Genomic DNA, 12,647 nt, shown 5'->3' with positions numbered 1-12,647 from the left:
AGAGACTGAAAAAAACACTAGTTTTCAGAGCTTCGTAGACACAAAGCAAAAACACTAGAAAGTATTCATAGCTCAGTAGATACTAAAAAACCCTAAATAGTATTTAGTGTTCAATGGACTAAAAAAATATTTTTAGAAGCTCAGTAGACTAAAAAAACTAGATACTGTTCGAAGCTTAGTAGATAGGGAAAAAACAGATGCTGTTCAGAGCTTAGTAAATAGTTAAAAAACTTGACACTGTTCAAACCTTAGTAGATAGTGAAATAAAACTTAAGACTACTAAAAGCTTAGTAGATAGTAAAAAAAAATCAATACTATTCAAAGCTTAGTAGATACCAAAAAACGCAATATGTACTGTTCACAGCTTAATAGATAGTGAAAAAAACTGGATACTGTTCAGAGCTTAGTAGATAGTGAAAAAACTGACACTGATCAAAGTTTAGTAGATAGTGAAAAAATGATACTATTAGAAAATTAGTAGATAGTGGAAAAACTAGTTATTGTTCAGAGCTTAGTAGATATTGAAGAAACTATATACTGTTCAAAGCTTAGTAGATAGTGGATTAAACAAGATAGTGTTCAGAGTTTATTAAATAGGGAAAAAAACTGATACTGTTCAAAGCTTAGTAGATAGCGAAAAAAACTAGTTATTCTTCAAAGTTTAGTAGATAGTGAAAAACTAGATACTGTTCAGAGCTTAGTAGATAGTGAGAAAACTTGATACCATCGAGAGCTTAGTAGATAGTGAAAAATAATTTGATACTTTTCAAAGCTTAGTAGATAGTAAAAAAACTAGATACTGTTCAGAGCTTAGTAGATAGTGATAAAACTAGATACTATTCAGAGCTTAGTAGATAGTGAAAAAACTAGATACTGTTCAGAGCTTAGTAGATAGGGAAAAGAATAGAAACTCTTCAAAGCTTGGTAGATAGTGAAAAAAAACTAGATACAAAACACAAGGCCTAGTAACCAGTAGAAAACTAGATACTGTTCAAAGCTTAGTAGATATTAAAAATATTCGATACTGCTCAAAGCTTAGTAGATGGTAAAAAATCTAGATACTATTCAGAGCTTATTATATAATAAAAAAAAACTTGATACTGTTCAAAGCTTAGTAGATGGTAAAAAATCTAGATACTATTCAGAGCTTATTATATAATAAAAAAAAACTTGATACTGTTCAAAGCTTGGTAGATAGTAGAACAACTAGATACTGTCCGGAGCTTAGTACGTAGAGAAAAAAGTAGATACTATTCAGAGCTTAGTAAATAGGGAAAAAAACTTTATACTGTTCAAATCTTGGTAGATTGTGAAAAAATTGGGTACTGTACAGAGCTTAGTAGATAGTGAAATAACTAGATACTGTTCAGAGCTTAGCGTATAGTGAAAAAGAAACTAGATACTGTTCAGAGCTTAGCATATAGTGAAAAAGAAACTAGATACTGTTCAAAGCTTAGAAGATAGAAAAAAATTCTAGATTCTGTTCAGAGCTTAGTAGATAGTGTAAAAACTAGAAACTGTTCAAAGCTTAGTAGATAGTGGAAAAAGTAAAAACTGTTCAGAGCTTAGTAGATACTGAAAAAAACTAGATACAGTTCAGAGCTTAGTAGATATTGAATAAACTAGATACTCTTCAGAGCTTATTAGATAGTGAAAAAACTAGATATTGTTCAAAGCTTGATAGATAGTGAAAAAAATACTAGATACTGTTCAGAGCTTAGTAGATAGTGAAAAAACTTGATACTTTTCAAAGCTTAGTAGATAGTGAAAAAACTAGATACTGTTCAGAGCTTAGTTGTAGATAGTGTAAAAACTAGAAAATGTTTAAAGCTTAGTAGATAGTGTAAAAATACTAGATACTGTCCAGAGCTTAGTAGATAGTGAATAAAAAACTTAATACTGTTCAAAGCTTAGTAGATAGTAAAAAATATACTAGATACTGTTCAGAGATTAGTAGATAATGAAAAATAAACTTAATACTGTTCAAAGCTTAGTAGACAGTAAAAAAAACTATATACTGTGGTATGCTCAGTAGATAGTGAAAAAACTAGATACTGTTCAAAGCTTGGTAGAAGTGAATAAGAAAATAGATACTGTTCAGAGCTTAGTAGATAGTGAAAAAAAAACTAGATATTGTTCAGAGCTTGATAGATAGTGAAAAATTAGATACTGTTCAAAGCTTATTAGATAGTGAGAAAAATACTAGATACTGTTCAGAGCTTAGTATATAGTGAAAAAACTTAAATACTTTTCAAAGCTTAATAGATAGTGAAGAAAGTAGATACTGTTCAAAACTTAATAGATTGTGAAAAAAAATAACTAGATACTGTTCAAAGCTTAGTAGATAGTGAAAAAACTTGATACTTTTCAAACCTTAGTAGATAGTGAAAAAACTAGAAAATGTTTAAAGCTTAGTAGAGAGTGAAAAAGATACTAGATACTGTCCAGACCTTAGTAGATAGTGAATAAAAAACTTGATGCTGTTCAAATCTTAGTAGATAGTAAAAAAACTAGATACTGTTCAGAGCTTAGTAGATAGTGAAAAAAAAAAAAACTAGATACTGTTCAAAGCTCAGTAGATCGTAAAAAAACCAGATACTGTTCAGAGCTTAGTAGATAGTGAAAAAAAACTAGATACTATTCAAAGCTTAGTAGATGGTTTAAAAGCTAGCAACTGTTCAAAGCTTAGTAGATAGTGAAAATAACTAGATACTGTTCAAAGCTTAGTAGATAGTTTAAAAGCTAGCAACTGTTCAAAGCTTAGTAGATAGTTTAAAAGCTAGCAACTGTTCAAAGCTTAGTAGATAGTGAAAATAACTAGATACTGTTCAAAGCTTAGTAGATAGTTTAAAAGCTAGCAACTGTTCAAAGCTTAGTAGATAGTGAAAATAACTAGATACTGTTCAAAGCTTAGTAGATAGTTTAAAAGCTAGCAACTGTTCAAAGCTTAGTAGATAGTGAAAAAACTAGAAACTGTTCAAAGCTTAGTAGATAGTGGAAAAAAACTTGATACTCTTCAAAGCTTAGTAGATAGTGGAAAAATTAGAGACTTCAGAGCTCAGTAGGTATAGAAAAAACCAGATACTGTTCAGAGCTTAGTAGATACTGTAAAAAAAAGCCATAGATACCGTTCAAAGCTTTGATTATTGTAGTTTAATAGGCTATTAGATTTTATGAGATACCTTGATTTTATGATAATTCATTATATACATATGACTATTATGTTATGTTTTATAAGATTTTATCTGAGTTTTATACACCATCATATTCGTTAAGATTCTATTAGATTTAATGTTTTACTTAATAGGTTAGTACAAGCATGGGGTGAATGGGGGATTCTATCAGTTTCTTTTGGCTATACAAATTTGAAGCAAGACTGTTGTTGCTGAAACAATTCCAGGTGTCGATTTGGAAAAGATTTGTAGGGTTGAGAATTTTGTCTGTTTTAATAGAATTTCCAAGATTATATATATGTGTATATATATATATATATATATATATATATATATATATATATATATATATATCTAAAGGAATGCAATCTGTCTTTGGTCAGAGATTGAGGGGAGTGGCTTGGTTTCAATATTATGACTACTTGGTAACAATTCGAAGGTGACATAGGAAATCAACTTAAATATCAGAAGTTAAAAAGAGTAGAGCAGGCAGTAGGAATGATCAAATCAAAGAAATATATAATGGTCTACAGTCGTTACATAAATGAATAAGTATGAATAAGTCTGTGCTTACTGTAACAACTAGCCTTATAAGTATAGGAATGGCTTTAAGAGCGTGAATCATCACGTGTTTATTCAGCTGAAACTAACAGACGACTATGAAGGCTGAGTCAAACTGCACCATCATATCACATCACGTTACGTCACCATTCCGTCAACCGTGCTATGCATTCACACTATTCATAAAGTCACCTTCTCATCACATCATCGTTCCATCAAAATTCCTTCCATGTAAGTAAATGAACGTGTTCATACTAAACGGTTCGTCCCTGTCACAGCACCATCTCATTACAGCATCGTCCAGGCACGGATTCTTTCCAAAAATATTTTGATGCGATATGGTGTGATGTGACTTGACAGTGCAATGTGAATCAGCCTTGACTGCTTCCCAATGTCTAAGCCTCAAGCAGGAAGGGCCACCTATCTAGCAAAATGTAACCCAATGGACCACTTCAATTACGTCAGTTGGGAAGTGGTATAAATGGAATATAAAGTGGAAACCATAGATAAAAGATAAATGTGAAAGGCTTCCAGATGGAAGGAAGTGAGTGGGACGAATTCATAGGAGAGAAAAGAAACTGGTGTAGGAATTCCCAGAATGGACAGCTAATTTCAGAACGAAAATTTCCAGAAGGGACTGTTGATATGATGCTAGACTTTTCAGGAAGGACTTTTACTTTTGATGCAAGAGTCCCCAGAGGGTATTGTTAATATTATGCATGAGTTCCAAGGATGGACTGCTAATTTTGGTACAGGAGTTCCCAGGACGGACTGTTAATAAGGCGCATCAGATTCAAAGAAGGACTGCTAATTTTAGTGCTGAAATTCCCAGAGGGGACTGTTAATAAGGTGCATCAGTTACAAAGAGGGACTGCAAATTTTGGTACAGGAGTTCCCAAGAGGGACTGTTAATAAGGTGCATCAGTTCCACCGAGAGACTGCAACTTTTGGTGTTGGAGTTCCCAGGAGGGACTGTTAATAAGGTGCATCAGTTCCAAAGAGGGACTCTTAATTTTGGTGCTGAAGTTCCTAGGAGGGACTGTTAATAAGGTTCATCAGTTCCAAAGAGAGACTGCTCATTTTGGTGGAGGAGTTCCTAAGAGGGACTGTTAATAAGGTGCATCTGTCATCAGTTCTAAAGAGGAATTGCTAATTTTGGTGCAGGAGTTCCCAAGAGGGACTGTTAATAAGGTGCAAAAGTTCCAAAGAGGGATTGCAACTTTTGGTGCAGGAGTTCCTAGCAGGGATTGTTAATAATGTGCATCAGTTCCTGAGAGGGACTGCTAATTTTGGTGCTGAAGTTCCTAGGAGGGACTGTTAATTAGGTGCATCAGTTCCAAAGAGAGACTGCTCATTTTGGTGGAGGAGTTCCTAAGAGGGACTGTTAATAAGGTGCATCTGTCATCAGTTCTAAAGAGGAATTGCTAATTTTGGTACAGGAGTTCCCAAGAGGGACTGTTAATAAGGTGCAAAAGTTCCCAAGAGGGATTGCATATTTTGGGGCAGGAGTTCCTAGCAGGGATAGTTAATAATGTGCATCAGTTCCTGAGAGGGACTGCTAATTTTCGTGCAGGAGTGCACAGAAGGGACTGTTAATAAGGGCATCAGTTACAAAGAGGGACTGCTAATTTTGATTCTGAAGTTCCCTGGAGGGACTGTAATATGGTGCATCAATTCCAAAGAGAGACTGCTAATTTTGGTGCGGGAGTTCCCAAGAGGGACTGTTAATAAGGTGCATCAGTTACAAAGAGAGACTTAATTTTAGTGCAGGAATTCCCAGAGGGACTGATAATAATGTGCATCAGTTCCAAAGAGGGACTGCTAATTTTGGTGCTGAAGTTCCCAAGAGGGACTGTTTATAAGGCACATCAGTTCTAAAGAGGGACTGCAAATTCTGGTACAGGAGTTCCTAGGAGGGACTGTTAGTGAGGGGCATCAGTTCCAAAGAGGTGCATTAGTTCCAGAGATGGACTGCAAATTTTGGTACAGGAGCTCCCAGGACAGACTGTTAATAAAGTTCTTCAGTTCCAAAAAGGAACTGCTAATTTCGGTGCTGGATTTCCCAAGAGGGACTGTTAATAAGGTGTATCAGTTCCAGAGAGGGACTGAAAAAGTTTTAACAGGAGTTCTCAGGGCGGACAGTTAATAAGGTGCGTCAGTTCCAAAGAGGAACTGCTAAGTTTGGTGCAGGGTTTCCGAATAGGAACTTCTAGTAAGGGACTGCAAATTTTGGAACAGGAGTTCCCAGGTTGGACTTTTAAAAACGTGCATAAGTTCCAAAGACGGACTGATAATTTTGGCGTAGGAGTTCCAAGGAGGGAATGTTAATAAGGTGAATTAGTTCTAGAGAGGGACTGCAAATTTTTGGAACTGGAGTTCCCAGGATGGACTGTTGATAAAGTGCATCAGTTCTTATTAGGGACTGCTGATTTATGTGCAGGAGTTCCCAAGAGGGACTGTTAATACGGTGCATTAGTTCCCGAGAGGGACTGAAAATTTTGGTACAGATGTTTCCAGGACTGACTGTTGATATGGTGCAACAGTTCCAATTAGGGAATGCCAATATTTGTGCATAGGTTCCCAAGAGGGACTGGTAATAAGGAGCATCAGTCCCAGAAAGGGACTGCAAATTTAGGTACAGGAGTTCCCAGGAGGGAATGTTAATAATGTGCATCATTTTCAAAGAAGGACTGTTGATTTAGGTGCTGAAGTTCTTAGGAGTGACTGATGATAAGGTACATTAGTTTCAAAGAGGGACTGCTAATTTTGGTGCAGGAGTTCCCAAGAGGGACTGTTAATAATGTGCATCAGTTCCAAAGAGGAACTGCAAATTTTGGTGCAGGTGTTCACTGGACAGACTGTCAATAAGGTGCATCATTTTCAAAGAGGGACTGCTAATTTTGGTGCAGGAGTTCGTATGAGGGACTGTTAATAAGGGTCATCAATTCCAGAGAGGGACTGCAAATTGTGGTACAGGAGTTCCCAGGACTGACTGTTAATAAGGTGCATCAATTCCAGAGAGGGACTGCTAATTTTGGTGCCTGAGTTCCGAGGAGGGAGTGTTAATAAGGTACATCAGTTCAAAAGAGAGACTACTAATTTTGGTGCAAGAGTTCCCAGGATGGAATGCTAATAAGGTGCATCAGTTCCAGAGAGGGACTGCAAAATTTGGTGCAGGAGTTTCCGGGATGGACTATTAATAATGTGCATCAGATCTAAAGAGGGGCTGCAAATTTTGGTGCTGGAATTCCTGGGGAGGCCGGTTGATAAGGTTTATCAGTTCCAGAGAGGAACTGCAAATTTTGGTACAATGGTTCCCATGACGGACTGTTTATAAGGTACATCAGTTCCAGAGATGGACTGCTAATTTTGGTTCTGGAATTCCCAGGAGTGCCTGTTAACAAGGTGCATCAATTCTGACGAGAGAGTGCTAATTTTGGTGCAGGAGTTCCTAGAAGTGACTAATAATAAGGTAAATCAGTTTCAAAGAGGGACAGCCAATTTTGGTTCAGGAGTTCCCAAGAGGGACTGTTAATAAGGTGCATCAGTTCCAAAGAGGTATTGCAAATTTTTGGTTCAGGAGTTCCTAGGACGGACTGTTAATAAGGTGCATTAGTTCCAAAGAGGAACTGAAAATTTTGGTGCTGGAGCTCCCAAGAGGGACTGTTAATAAGGTGCATCAGTTCCAAAGAGAGACTGCAAATTTTGGTGCAGGAGTTCCCTGGACAGACTGTTAATAGGGTGCATCATTTTCAAAGAGAGACTGCTAATTTTGGCGCAGGAGTTCGGAGGAGCGACTGTTAATAGGGTGCATCAGTTCCAGTGAGGGACTGCACATTGTGGTACAGGAGTTCCCAGGACTGACTGTTAATGGGGTTCATCAGTTCCAGAGAGGGATTGCTAATTTTGTTGCCTGAGTTCCCAGGAGGGACTGTTAATAAGGTACATCAGTTTCAAAGAGAGACTACTACTTTTGGTACAAGAGTTCCCAGAAGAGACTGATAATAAGGTGCATCAATTTCAAAGAGGGACTGCTAATTTATGTGCAGTAGTTCCCTGGATGGACTGATAAGAATGTGCATCAGTTCCAGAGAGGGACTGCAAATTTTTGTACAGGAGTTCCCAGAACGTACTGTTAATAAGGTGTATCAGTTCCAAAGAGGGACTGCAAATTTTGGTGCAGGAGTTCCTTGGACTGACTGTCAGTAAGGTGCATCATTTTCAAAGAGGGACTGCTAATTTTGGGCAGGAGTTCGCAGGAGGGACAGTTAATAAGGGTCATCAGTTCCAGTGAGGGACTGCAAATTGTGGTACAGGAGTTCCCAGGATTGACTGTTAATAAGGTGCATCAATTCCAGAGAGGGACTGCTAATTTTGGTGCTAGAGTTCCCAGGAGGGACTGTGAATAAGGTGCATCAGTTCCAAAGAGAGATTGCTAATTTTGGTGCAAGAGTTCCCAGAAGTGACTGATAATAAGGTGCATCAATTTCAAACAGGGACTGCTAATTCTAGTGCAGGAGTTCCCATGATGGAATGTTAATAATGTGCATCAGTTCCAGAGAGGGACTGCAAATTTTTGTACAGGAGTTCCCGGAACGTATTGTTAACAAGGTGCATCAGTTCCAGAGAGGGACTGCAAATATTGGTGTAGGAGTTTCCAGGATGGACTATTAATAACTTGTATCATATCCAAAAAGGGACTGCTAATTTTGGTGCCGGAATTCCTAGGGGGGACGGTTGATAAGGTTCATCAGTTCCAGAGAGGGACTGCAAATTTTGGTACAAGAATTCACATGACGAACTGTCTATAAGGTGAATCAGTTCCAGAGATAGACTGCTAATTTTGGTTCTGGAATTCACAGGAGGGCATGTTGTGCCTGTTAAAAAGGTGCATCAATTCTGAAGAGAGAGTGCTAATTTTGGTGCATGAGTTTCTAGGAGTGACTGAGAATGACGTACATCAGTTTCAAAGAGGAACTACTAGTTTTGGTTCAGGAGTTCCCAAGAGGGACTGTTAATAAGGTGCATCAGTTCCAAAGAGGTATTGCAAATTCTGGTTCAGGGGTTACTAGGACGGACTGTTAATAAGGTGCGTTAGTTTCAAAGAGGGACTGCAAATTTTGGTGCAGAAATTCCCTGGACAGACTGTTAATAAGGTGCACCATTTTCAAAGAGGGACTGCTAATTTTGGTGCAGAAGCTCGTAGGAGGGACTGTTAATAGAGTGCATCAGTTCCAGTGAGGGACTGAAAATTGTGATACAGGAGTTCCCAGAACTGACTGTTATTAAGGTGCATCAGTTCCAGAGAGGGACTGCTAATTTTGTTGCCTGAGTTCCCAGGAGGGACTGTTAATAAGGTGCATCAGTTCCAAAGAGAGACTGCTAATTTTGGTGCAAGAGTTCCCAGAAGTGACTGATAATAAGGTGCATCAATTTCAAACAGGGACTGCTAATATATGTGCAGGAGTTTCCTGGATGGACTGTTAAGAATGTGCATCAGTTCCAGAGAGGGACTGCCAATTTGAGTACAGGAGTTCCCAGAACGTACTGTTCATAAGGTGCATCAGTTCCAGAGAGGGACTGCAATTTTTGGTGCAGGAGTTTCCAAGAAGGACTGTTAGTAAGGTGCATTAGATCCAAAGAAGGACTGCAAAATTTGGTGCTGGAGTTCCCAGGAGTGACTGATAATAAGGTGCATCACTTGCAACGATATACTTCTAATTTTGGTGCAGGAGTTCATAGGAGGGATTATTAGTAAGGTGCATCAGTTCCAAAGAGGAACTGATGATTTTGGTGCAGGATTTACTAGGAGGGACTGTTAAAATGGTTCAGGAATTTCCAAGAAGTACTGCTAATTTCAGTGCAGGAATTCCCAGGAGCGAATGCTGATTTTAGTGCAGGAATTCCCAGGAGCGAATGCTAATTCTAGTGCAGGAATTCCCAGTAAGGACTGTTGATTTGGTGCAAGAGGTTCCAGGAAAAACTGCTAATTCTTGCACAGGGATACCCAGCAGGGATGACTAATATTGGAGCAGGAATTCCCAAGTTGCAGTGTTTGTTTTGGTGCAGGAGTTCCCTGGAGGGACTGCTAATTTTGATGCAGAGGTTCCTGGGGGCTGTTAATAGGGTGCAGGATTTCTGGTTAGGGACTGTTGATTTTAGTGCAAAAGTTCTCAGGAGGAACTGTTACTATGGTTTAAGAATTGCTGGAGACACTTCTAATTTTTTTACAAGATTTTCCAAGTGGGACTGCTAATTCAATTGCATGACTTACCAGGAGAGACTTCTAACTTCGATGCAAAAGTTCCTGGGGGGATTGTTAATATGCTGCAGGAGTTCCCAAGACGAACTTTTGAAATATGGTGCAGAAGTTCCCAGGAAGAACTGTTAGAATATGGCACAGGAGTTCCCAGAGGAACCATCAATATTGTGCAGGATTTCACAAGAGGTATTGTTAATATGATGCAGGGTTTCACAAGATGTATCATTGATGTGATGCAGGATTTCTGAGTATTGACTGCTCTTTGGTGCAGAAATTCTCAGGAGGAACCGTTGATATGGTTCAATAGTTCCCTAGAGGGACTGCTAATTATAGTACAGGAGTTCTGAGAAGGTACTGGTGATATGGTTCACGATATCCCAGTAGGGACTGTTAATATGGTACAGGTAGGGACTTAATATGGTACAGGAGGAACTGTTAATATTGTGCAAGAATTCTCAGGAGTGACTGCTAATTTTGGTGCAGGAGTTCCCAGGAAGGACTGTTAATATGTTGCGGGAGTTACCAGTAGGGACTGCTAATTTCAGTGCAGAAGTTTCCAGGAGGGACTGTTAATGTGGTGCTGGAGCTCCCAGGAAGGACTGTCAATATGGTACAAGAGGTCCCAAGAGGGAAAATTAATATTTCTACAGGAGTTCCCAGGAATGACTGCTAATATGGTGCAAGAGTTCTGAGGAGAGACTGTTAATATAGTGTTGGAGGTCCTGAAGAGACAGCTAACTTGCTGCAGAAGTTGATATGTTGTTGGAGTTCCTTGAGGGACAGCTAGTTTTGCTGCAGGAGTTCCTAAGATGGACTGCTAATATGGTGCAGGAGTTCCCTGGAGGTACTGCTAATTTTAGTGCAGGAGTTCCCAGGAGGGGTTTTCAGGAGGGACTGTTAATATCGTGGGAAAGTTCCCAGGAGGGACTGTTGATATCTTTAGGGAGTTCCCGGGAGGGACTGTTAATATAGTGTGGGAGTTTCCAGAAGGAACTGTTAATATGACGGAGAAGAAACTGTTAATATGGTGCAAGAGTTCCGAGGAGGGACTGCTGATTTTTGTATAGAAGTTCCCAGGAAGGACTGTTGATAGAGTGCTGGAGTTCCTAGGAGAGACTGTTAATATGGTGTAGGAGGAACCAATTGATCGCTGTCTCATTCAAAACCCTATCTCATATTTTTCCTAGCAAGTCATGTTTCTCCATTATCATAGTTAACTGTATTAAAACCCACAATTATTCCTGTCACTCATTCTTCAAACTTTTAACGAGGTGTAAACAACCAGCACAGGTGCGATTGATAAGTACAGTAGCTGGGGACCAGAGACATTAAACACTTTTGAATCAAAGAATATTCTGGATCTGTAAAAATCACCCGGTGACCTAGGGTGTCATGCCAATCCAATGATTGGATTTCTAAATGGTTGGGGCATCATAGTTGGGCAAGAGATGAGGTAAGAACAAAAGTTACAAGGTTATGCCAACAGAGTTAAGCATCCAGAAAGAAAGCCAATGGGCCCTGTTCACCCTCTTTTCCCAACCGGGAAAACGCCAGTAAGATAAGAGTCCTGTCTGTCTTGACGAACTATAGGTATCCCTAAAGGAGTGATGCTACAGAACTTTGAATTCCCCTGCTTAGGTACCTCCAGGTAAATATTCTTCATTTAAACGAAGGAAAATTACAAAAATACCTAACTACAGACGGGGTAACTGGATACTCCTGAAGGAATACACCAAGAATTTATAATACGACGAAACAGGGAACATAGAAACATACAATTGACTCCTTTGTGGAAATATATTAAGATAAAAGGGCGAAATGTATACCCCATAAAAGTTTTACTAAATGGAACCTCACAACCCAAATAGTTCAACAGAGAAATGGTCAATGCAATAAGCAGCAGAGACAGGAATAAATGGGTCCACAGCCTTCATTTTGTGAAATTTCCAAGCACAAAAATTTAAACAGAAATGCAAATAAACTAGTTAGAAATGCCAAGATCAATGAAGAGAAAAGAGTAGTTTCAGCTAGTAAAGAGAACCTGAAAGAATATTTTTAATTTGTAAACAGTAGAAAACCAATCAAAAGCAACATTAGCCCATTAATAGACTCAAAGGGTAATCTGATAACAAATGATTAGGAAAAAGCCGAACTGATGAATGCATATTTCACAACTGTATTCACTAGGGAAGAATCAACGACCCTCCCCGAACTAGTTATCAAATATGAAGGGTTACAGCTACTAAACAGAATCATCTTTACAATGGATGATGTCAAAAAGAAAATAAAGGAACTCATTAAGTTTAAGGCACCAGATCCAGATGATATTAATCCAAGAGACTATAGAACTAGAAGAAATAACCTCACGCTTTTACAAAGTGTTTCAAAAGACAGCCAACAAAAGAAAAGCACAAAGATGGAAACTAGGCACTGTTCCTCTAATCTACAAGGAAGGACCAAAAGAAGCAGCTGTCAACTACAGACACCTGTAGACCTTTAGTGCCTTACAAAATTTTTCAATCAATTATAGTAGATACAATAGTAGAACAAATAAAGAAAATCAATCTTCTGATAGACAGCCAGCTAGGCATTAGACAAGAGAGATTATGAGTAACAAATCTGTTGGAATTTTTCCACAACCTATTTAGTAT

Source organism: Palaemon carinicauda, chromosome 12, assembly GCF_036898095.1.
Source record: "Palaemon carinicauda isolate YSFRI2023 chromosome 12, ASM3689809v2, whole genome shotgun sequence".
Taxonomy (NCBI): Eukaryota; Metazoa; Arthropoda; class Malacostraca; order Decapoda; family Palaemonidae; genus Palaemon; species Palaemon carinicauda.
Note: the sequence above shows the minus strand (reverse complement) of the source record.